Genomic DNA, 12,575 nt, shown 5'->3' on the forward strand with positions numbered 1-12,575 from the left:
CTGTATAAACATGGAAATATCAGCACCGCTATCTGTAGGAACATGGAAATATCAGCCCCCCTATCTGTATGAACATGGAAATATCTACACCACTATCTGTATGAACATGGAAATATCTACACCGCTATCTGTATGAGCATGGAAATATCTTCACCGCCATCTGTATGAACATGGATATATCTACACAGCCATCTGGATGAACATGGAACTATCTACACCGCTATCTGTATGAACATGGAAATAGCTACACCGCTATCTGTATGAACATGGAAATATCTACACAGCTATCTGTATGAACATGGAAATATCTACACCGCCATCTGTATGAACATGGATATATCTACACAGCCATATGGATGAACATGGAAATATCTACACCGCTATCTGCATGAACATGGAAATAGCTACACCGCTATCTGTATGAACATGGAAATAGCTACACCTCCATCTGTATGAACATGGAAATATCTGCACCGCCATGTGTATGAACATATAAATATCTACACCGCCATCCGTATTAAGATGGAGATATCTACACCACTATCTGTATAAACCTGGAAATATCTACACCGCTATCTGTATGAGCATGGAAATATCTTCACCGCCATCTGTATGAACATGGATATATCTACACAGCCATCTGGATGAACATGGAAATATCTACACCGCTATCTGTATGAACATGGAAATAGCTACACCGCTATCTGTATGAACATGGAAATATCTACACCACTATCTGTATGAACATGGAAATATCTACACCGCTATCTGTATGAACATGGATAAATCTGCACAGCCATCTGGATGGACATGGAAATATCTACACCGCTATCAATGTAAACATGCGAACATCTTCACCGCTATCTGTATAAACATGGAAATATCTACACCGCTATCTGAATGAACATGGAAATATCTAAACCGCTATCTGTATGAAAATGGAAATATCTACACTGCTATCTGTATGAACATGGAAATATCTTCACCGCCATCTGTATGAACATGGTTATATCTACACAGCCATCTGGATGAACATGGAAATATCTACACCGCTATCTGTATAAACATGGAAATATCTACACTGCTATCTGTATGAACATGGAAATATCTACACAGCCATCTGGATGAACATGGAAATATCTACACCGCTAACTGTATGAACATGGAAATATCTACACCGCTATCAGTGTAAACATGCATACATCTTCAACGCTATCTACATAAACTTGGAAATATCTTCACCGCTATCTGTATGAACATGGAAATATCTACACCGATATCTGTTTGAACATGGAAATATCTAAACCGCAATCTGCATGAAAATGGAAATATCTTCACAGCTATCTGCATATACATGGAAATATCTACACAGCTATCTCTTTACACATGGAAATAACTACACCGTTATCTTTATGAACATGGAAATACCTACACCGCCATCTGTATGAACATGGAAATATCTACACCGCCATCTGTATGAACATATAAATATCTACACCGCCATCTGTATTAAGATGGAGAAATCTACACCGCTATCTGTATAAACATGGAAATATCTACACCGCTATCTCAATAAACATGGAAATATCTACACCGCTACCTGTATAAACATGGAAATATCAGCACCGCTATCTGTATGAACATGGAAATAGCCCCTCTATCTGTATGAACATGGAAATATCTACACCACTATCTGTATGAACATGGAAATATCTACACCGCTATCTGTATGAGCATGGAAATATCTTCACCGCCATCTGTATGAACATGGATATATCTACACAGCCATCTGGATGAACATGGAACTATCTACACCGCTATCTGTATGAACATGGAAATAGCTACACCGCTATCTGTATGAACATGGAAATATCTACACAGCTATCTGTATGAACATGGAAATATCTACACCGCCATCTGTATGAACATGGATATATCTACACAGCCATATGGATGAACATGGAAATATCTACACCGCTATCTGCATGAACATGGAAATAGCTACACCGCTATCTGTATGAACATGGAAATAGCTACACCTCCATCTGTATGAACATGGAAATATCTGCACCGCCATGTGTATGAACATATAAATATCTACACCGCCATCCGTATTAAGATGGAGATATCTACACCACTATCTGTATAAACCTGGAAATATCTACACCGCTATCTGTATGAGCATGGAAATATCTTCACCGCCATCTGTATGAACATGGATATATCTACACAGCCATCTGGATGAACATGGAAATATCTACACCGCTATCTGTATGAACATGGAAATAGCTACACCGCTATCTGTATGAACATGGAAATATCTACACCACTATCTGTATGAACATGGAAATATCTACACCGCTATCTGTATGAACATGGATAAATCTGCACAGCCATCTGGATGGACATGGAAATATCTACACCGCTATCAATGTAAACATGCGAACATCTTCACCGCTATCTGTATAAACATGGAAATATCTACACCGCTATCTGAATGAACATGGAAATATCTAAACCGCTATCTGTATGAAAATGGAAATATCTACACTGCTATCTGTATGAACATGGAAATATCTTCACCGCCATCTGTATGAACATGGTTATATCTACACAGCCATCTGGATGAACATGGAAATATCTACACCGCTATCTGTATAAACATGGAAATATCTACACTGCTATCTGTATGAACATGGAAATATCTACACAGCCATCTGGATGAACATGGAAATATCTACACCGCTAACTGTATGAACATGGAAATATCTACACCGCTATCAGTGTAAACATGCATACATCTTCAACGCTATCTACATAAACTTGGAAATATCTTCACCGCTATCTGTATGAACATGGAAATATCTACACCGATATCTGTTTGAACATGGAAATATCTAAACCGCAATCTGCATGAAAATGGAAATATCTTCACAGCTATCTGCATATACATGGAAATATCTACACAGCTATCTCTTTACACATGGAAATAACTACACCGTTATCTTTATGAACATGGAAATACCTACACCGCCATCTGTATGAACATGGAAATATCTACACCGCCATCTGTATGAACATATAAATATCTACACCGCCATCTGTATTAAGATGGAGAAATCTACACCGCTATCTGTATAAACATGGAAATATCTACACCGCTATCTCAATAAACATGGAAATATCTACACCGCTACCTGTATAAACATGGAAATATCAGCACCGCTATCTGTATGAACATGGAAATAGCCCCTCTATCTGTATGAACATGGAAATATCTACACCACTATCTGTATGAACATGGAAATATCTACACCGCTATCTGTATGAGCATGGAAATATCTTCACCGCCATCTGTATGAACATGGATATACCTACACAGCCATCTGGATGAACATGGAAATATCTACACCGCTATCTGTATGAACATGGAAATACCTACACCGCTATCTGTATGAACATGGAAATATCTACACCACTATCTGTATGAACATGGAAATATCTACACCGCTATTTGTATGAACATGGACATATCTTCACCGCCATCTATGTGAACATGGATATATCTACACAGCCATATGGGTGAACATGGAAATATCTACACCGCTATCTGCATGAACATGGAAAAATCTACACCGCTATCTGTATGAACATGGAAATAGCTACACCGCCATCTGTATGAACATGGAAATATCTGCACCGCCATCTGTATGAACATATAAATATCTACACCTCCATCTGTATTAAGATGGAGATATCTACACTGCTATCTGTATAAACCTGGAAATATCTACGCCGCTATCTGTATAAACATGGAAATATCCACACCGCTATCTGTATAAACATGGAAATATCCACACCGCTACCTGTATACACATGGAAATATCAGCACCGCTATCAGTATGAACATGAAAATATCTACACCGCTATCTGTACGAACATGGAAATATCTAAACCGATGTCTGTATGAACATGGAAATATCTTCACCGCCATCTGTATGAACATGGATATATCTACACAGCCATCTGTATGAACATGGAAATATCTACACCGCTATCTGTATGAAAATGGAAATATCTTCACCGCCATCTCTATGAACATGGATATATCTACACAGCCATCTAGATGAACATGCAAATATCTACACCGCTATCTGTATGAACATGGAAATATCTACACCGCTATCAGTGTAAACATGCTTACATCTTCACTGCTATCTGTATAAACATGGAAATATCTCCTCCGCTATCTGTTTGAACATGGAAATATCTACACCGCTATCTGCATGAAAATGGAAATATCTACACAGCTATCTGCATATACATGGATATACCTACAAAGCTATCTCTTTACACATGGAAATAACTACACCACTATCTCTATAAACATGGAAATATGTACACTGCCATCTGTATGAACATGGAAATATCTGCACCGCCATCTGTATTAAGATATAAATATCTACACCGCTATCTGTATAAACTTGGAAATATCTACACCGCTATCTGCATAAAAATGGAAATATCTACATCGCTATCTGTATAAACATGGAAATATCTACACCGCTACCTGAATAAACATGGAAATATAAGCACCGCTATCTGTATCAACATGGAAATATCTACACCGCTATCTGTAAAAACATGGAAATATCTACACCGCCATCTGTATGAACATGGAAATGTCTAAACCGCCAACTCTATAAACATGGAAATATCTACAGCGCTATGTGTTGGAACATAGAAATATCTACACCGCTTTCTGTATAAACATGGAAATATCTACACCGCTATCTGCATAAAAGTGGAAATATCTTCACCGCTATCTGCATAAACTTGGAAATATCTACACCACTATCTTGTAAACATGGAAATATCTAAAAAAACAACTGTGGGAACATGGAAATATCTACACCTCTATCTCTATAAACATGGAAATATCTACACCGCTATCAGTATAAACTTTGAAATATCTACACAGCCATCTGTAGGAACATGTAAATATCTACACAGTTATCTGTATACACATGGAAAAATCTACACCGCTATCTGTATAAACATGGAAATATCTACACCGCTATCTGTGTAAACTTGGAAATATCTACACCGCTATCTGTGTAAACATGGAAATATCTACACCGCTATCTCTAAAAACATGGAAAGATCTACACCATTATGTGTATAAAGATGGAAATATCTACACTGCTATCTGTATGAACATGGACATATCTTCACTGCCATCTGTGTGAACATGGATATATCTACACAGCCATATGGGTGAACATGGAAATATCTACACCGCTATCTGTATGAACATGGAAATATCTACACCGCTATCTGTTTGAACATGGAAATATCTAAACCGCTATCAGCATGAAAATGGAAATATCTACACAGCTATCTTCATATACATGGAAATATTTTCACAGCTATCTCTTTACACATGGAAATATCTACACCGCCATCTGTATGAACATGGAAATAGCTACACCACCATCTGTATGAACATGGAAATATCTGCAACGCCATCTGTATGAACATATAAATATCTACACCGCCATCTGTATTAAGATGGAGATATCTACACCGCTATCTGTACAAACATGGAAATATCCACACCGCTATCTGTATAAACATGGAAATATCCACAGCGCTACCTGTATAAACATGGAAATATCAGCACCGCTATCTGTATGATCATGGAAATATCTACACCGCTATCTGTACGAACATGGAAATATCTACACCGCTATCTGTATGAATATGGAAATAGCTACACCGTTATCTGTATGAACATGGAAATATCTACACCACTATCTGTATGAACATGGAAATATCTACACCGCTATCTGTATGAACATGCATAAATCTACACAGCCAACTGGATGAACATGGAAATATCTACACCGCGATCTGTATGAACATGGAAATATCTACACCGCAATCTGTGTAAACATGCATACATCTTCACCGCTATCTGTATAAACATGGAAATATCTACACCGCTATCTGTATGAACATGGAAATATCTACACCGCTATCTGTTTGAACATGGAAATATCTAAACCGCTATCTGCATGAAAATGGAAATATCTACACAGCTATCTGCATATACATGTAAATATCTACACAGCTATCTCTTTGCACATGGAAATAACTACACCGCTATCTTTATGAACATGGCAATATCTACACCGCCATCTGTATGAACATGGAAATATCTGCACGGCCATCTGTATGAACATATAAATATCTACACGGCCATCTGTATTAAGATGGAGATATCTACACCGCTATCTGTATAAACATGGAAATATCTACACCGCTATCTGTATAAACATGGAAATATCTACACCGCTACCTGTATAAACATGGAAATATCAGCACCGCTTTCTGTATGAACATGGAAATATCAGCCCCTCTATCTGTATGAATATGGAAATATCTACACCACTATCTGTATTAACATGGAAATATCTACACCGCTATCTGTATGAACATGGAAATATCCACACTGCTATCTGTATAGACATGGAAATATCTACACCGCTATCTGTATAAACATGGAAATATCTACACCGCTATCTGTGTAAACATGGAAATATCTACACCGCTATCTGTGTAAACATGGAAATATCTACACCGCTATCTGTACAAACATGGAAATATCTACACAGCCATCTGTAGGAATATGTAAATATCTACACCGTTATCTGTATACACATGGAATTATCTACACCGCTATCTGTATGAACATGGAAATGTCTACACCTCTATCTGTGTAAACATGGAAATATCGACACCGCTACCTGTATAAACATGGAAATATCAGCACCGCTATCTGTATGATCATGGAAATATCTACACCGCTATCTGTACGACCATGGAAATATCTACACCGCTATCTGTACGAACATGGAAATATCTGCACCGCTAACTGTATGAACATGGAAATAGCTACACCGCTATCTGTATGAACATGGAAATATCTACACCGCTATCTGTATGAACATGGAAATATCTACACCGCTAACTGTATGAACATGGATATATCTACACAGCCATCTGGATGAACATGGAAATATCTACACCGCTATCTGTATGAACATGGAAATATCTACACCGCTATCTGTGTAAACATGCATACATCTTCACCGCTATCTGTATAAACATGGAAATATCTACACCGCTATCTGTATGAACATGGAAATATCTACACCGCTATCTGTTTGAACATGGAAATATCTAAACAGCTATCTGCATGAAAATGGAAATATCTACACAGCTATCTGCATATACATGTAAATATCTACACAGCTATCTCTTTGCACATGGAAATAACTACACCGCTATCTGTATGAACATGGAAATATCTACACCGCCATCTGTATGAACATGGAAATATCTGCACGGCCATCTGTATGAACATATAAATATCTACACTGCCATCTGTATTAAGATGGAGATATCTACACCGCTATCTGTATAAACATGGAAATATCTACACCGCTATCTGTATAAACATGGAAATATCTACACTGCTACCTGTATAAACATGGAAATATCAGCACCGCTTTCTGTATGAACATGGAAATATCAGCCCCTCTATCTGTATGAACATGGAAATATCTACACCACTATCTGTATGAACATGGAAATATCTACACCGCTATCTGCATAAACATGGACATATCTACACAGCCATCTGTAGGAACATGTGAATATCTACACCACTATCTCTATAAACATGGAAATATCTACACTGCTATCTGTATAAACTTAGAAATATCTACACCGCTATCTGTGTAAACATGGAAAGATCTACACCGCTATCTCTGAAAACATGGAAAGATCTACACCATTATGTGTATAAAGATGTAAATATCTACACCGCTATCTGTATAAACATGGAAATATCTACGCAGCCATATGTAGGAACATGTAAATATCTACACAGTTATCTGTATACACATGGAAATATCTACACCGCTATCTGTATAAACATGGAAATATCTACACCGCTATCTGTGTAAACATGGAAATATCTACCCCGCTATCTCTATAAACATGGAAATATCCACACAGCCATCTATATAAACATGGAAATAACTACACTACGCTCTGTATAAACCTGGAAATATCTACACTGATATCTCTATAAACATGCAAATAACTACACCGCTATCTCTATAAACATGGAAATATCTACACCGCTATCTGTGTAAACATGGAAATATCTACGCCGCTGTCTGTGTAAACGTGGAAATACCTACACCGCTATTTCTATAAACATGGAAATATCTACATCGCCATCTGTATGGGTATGGAAATATCTACACCGCCATCTGTATAAACATGGAAATATCTACACCGTTATGTGTATAAAGATGGAAATATCTACACAGCTATCTGTAAAAACATGGAAATATCTACACCGCCATCTGTATGAACATGGAAATGTCTAAACCGCCAACTCTATAAACATGGAATTATCTACAGCGCTATGTGTTGGAACATAGAAATATCTACACCGCTTTCTGTATAAACATGGAAATATCTACACCGCTATCTGCATAAAAGTGGAAATATGTTCACCGCTATCTGCATAAACTTGGAAATATCTACACCACTATCTTGTAAACATGGAAATATCTAAAAAAACAACTGTGGGAACATGGAAATATCTACACCGCTATCTCTATAAACATGGAAATATCTACACCGCTATCTGTATAAACTTGGAAATATCTACACAGCCATCTGTAGGAACATGTAAATATCTACACAGTTATCTGTATACACATGGAAATATCTACAACGCTATCTGTATAAACATGGACATATCTACACCGCTATCTGTGTAAACTTGGAAATATCTACACCGCTATCTGTGTAAATATGGAAATATCTACACTGCTATCTCTAAAAACATGGAAAGATCTACACCATTATGTGTATAAAGATGGAAATATCTACACCGCTATCTGTATAAACATGGAAATATCTACTCCGCCATCTGTATGAACGTGGAAATGTCTAAACCGCCATCTCTATAAACATGTAAATATCTACACCGCCCTCTGTAGGAACATGGAAATATCTACAACGCTATCTGTTTAAACATTGAAATATCTACACCGCTATCTGCCTAAAAGTGGAAATATCTACACCGCTATCCGCATAAACTTGGAAATACCTACACCGCTATCTGTGTATACATGGAAATATCTAAACCACCAACTGTAGGAACATGGAAATATCTACACCACTATCTCCACAAACATTGACATATCTACACCGCTATCTGTATAAACATGGAAATATCTACACAGCCATCTGTAGGAACATGTAAATATCTACACCACTATCTCTATAAACATGGAAATATCTACACTGCTATCTGTATAAACATGTGAATATCTACACCGCTATCTGTGTAAACATGGAAAGATCTACACCGCTATCTCTGAAAACATGGAAAGATCTACACCATTATGTGTATAAAGACGTAAATATCTACACCGCTATCTGTACGAACATGGAAATATCTACGCAGCCATCTGTAGGAACATGTAAATACCTACACAGTTATCTGTATACACATGGAAATATCTACACCGCTATCTGTATAAACATGGAAATATCTACCCCGCTATCTGTGTAAACATGGAAATATCTACACCGCTATCTGTGTAAACATGGAAATATCGACACCGCCATCTCTTAAAACTTGGAAATATCTTCACCGTTATGTGTATAAACATGGAAATATCTTCACCGTCATCTGCATGAACATGGAAATATCTACACTGCCATCGATATAAACATGGAAATATCTACACCGCCATCTGTTTGAACATGAAAATATCTACACCGCCAACTCTATAAACATTGAAATATCTACACCGATATCTGTATAAACATGGAAATATCTACACCGCTATCTGTGTAAACATGGAAATATCTACACCGCTATCTGTGTAAACATGGAAGTATCTACACCGCTATCTCTATAAACATGGAAATATCTTCACCGCCATCTGTATGAACATGGAAATATCTACATCGCCATCTGTATAAACATGGAAATATCTACACTGCTGTCTCTATAAACATGGAAATATCAACAACGCTATCTGTATAAACATGGAAATATCTACACCGCTATCTGTATAAACATGGAAATATCTACACCGCTATCTCTATAAACATGGAAATATCTACACCGCTATCTGTATAAACATGGAAATATCTTCACCACTATCTGTGTAAACATGGAAATATCTACGCCACTATCTGTGTAAACATGGAAATATCTACACCGCTATCTGTACAAACATGGAAATATCTACACAGCCATCTGTAGGAATATGTAAATATCTACACCGTTATCTCTATACACATGGAATTATCTACACCGCTATCTGTATGAACATGGAAATATCTACACCGCTATCTGTGTAAACATGGAAATATCTACACCGCTATCTGTGTAAACATGGAGATATCTACACCGCTATCTCTATAAACATGAAAATATCCACACAGCCATCCATATAAACATGGAAATATCTACACTACGCTCTGTATAAACCTGGAAATATCTACACTGATATCTCTATAAACATGGAAACATCTACACCGCTATCTCTATAAACATGGAAATATCTACACCGCTATCTGTGTAAACATGGAAATATCTACACTGCTTTCTGTTTAAACATGGAAATACCTACACCGCTATATCTATAAACATGGAAATATCTACACCGCCATCTGTATAAACATGGAAATATCTACACCGTTATCTGTGTACACATGGAATTATCTACACCGCTATCTGTATAAACTTGGAAATATCTACAATGCTATCTGCATAAACATGGAAATATCTACACCGCTATCTCTATATACATGCAAATATCTACACCGCTATCTGTGTAAACATGGTAATATCTACACCGATATCTCTGTAAACATGGAAATATCTACACCGCTATCTCTGTAAACATGGAAATATCTACAGAGTCATCTGTATAAACATGGAAATATCTACACCGCTATCTGTGTAAACATGGAAATATCTACACCGCTATCTCTAAAAACATGGAAAGATCTACACCATTATGTGTATAAAGACGGAAATATCTACACCGCTATCTGTATAAACATGGAAATATCTACTCCGCCATCTGTATGAACGTGGAAATGTCTAAACCGCCAACTCTATAAACATGTAAATATCTACACCGCCCTCTGTAGGAACATGGAAATATCTACAACGCTATCTGTTTAAACATTGAAATATCCTCACTGCTATCTGCCTAAAAGTGGAAATATCTACACCGCTATCTGCATAAACTTGGAAATACCTACACCGCTATCTGTGTACACATGGAAATATCTACACCACCAACTGTAGGAACATGAAAATATCTACACCGCCAACTCTATATACATTGAAATACCTACACCGCTATCTGTATAAACATGGAAATATCTACACCGCTATCTGTGTAAACATGGAAATATCTACACCGCCTTCTGTGTAAACATGGAAATATCTACACCGCCATATCTATAAACATGGAAATATCTTCAACTCCATCTGTATGAACATGGAATTATCTACACTGCCATCTGTATGAACATGGATACATCTACACCGCTATCTGTATAAACATGGAAATGTCTACACCGCCATCGGTAGGAAAATGAAAATATCTACACCACCATCTGTATGAACAGGGAACTATGTACACCACCATCTGTATCAACATGAAAATACCTACACCGCCATCTGTATCACAATGGAAATATCTGCACCGCCATCTCTATAACAATGGAAATATCTAAACTGCCGTCTGTATGGAAATGGAAAAATCTACACCACCATCTGTATAAAGGTGGAAATATCTACACCGCTATCTGTGTGAACATGGATATATCTACAACGCTATCTGTAAAAACATGGAAATATCTACACCTCCATCTGTATAAACATGGAAATATCTACACCGCCATCTGTAGAAACATGGAAATATCTACACCGCCATCTCTAAAAACATGGAAATATCTTCACAGCTATCTGTATAAACATTTAAATATCTTCACCGCCATCTCTATAAACATAGAAATATCTACACCGCCATCTGTATGAACATGGAAATATGTACACCGCCATCTGTATAAATGTGGAAATATCTACACCGCTATCTGTATGAACATGGCAATATGTACACCGCTACCTGTATTAACATGGAAATATCTACACCGCTATCTGTATAAACATGGAAATATCTACACCGCTGTCTCTATAAACATGGAAATATGTGCGCCGCTATCTCTATAAATATTGAAATATATACACCTCTGTCTCTATAAACATGGAAATATCTACAATGCTATCTGTATAAACATGGAAATATCTACACCGCTATCTGTATAAACATGGAAATATCTACACTGCTATCTCTATAAACATGGATATATCTACACCGCTATCTCTATTAACATGGAAATATCTACACCACTATCTGTATGAACATGGAAATATCCACACCGCTATCTGTATA

The sequence above is a fragment of the Gorilla gorilla genome, chromosome 11 (genome assembly GCF_029281585.2).
Source record: "Gorilla gorilla gorilla isolate KB3781 chromosome 11, NHGRI_mGorGor1-v2.1_pri, whole genome shotgun sequence".
NCBI lineage: Eukaryota > Metazoa > Chordata > Mammalia > Primates > Hominidae > Gorilla > Gorilla gorilla.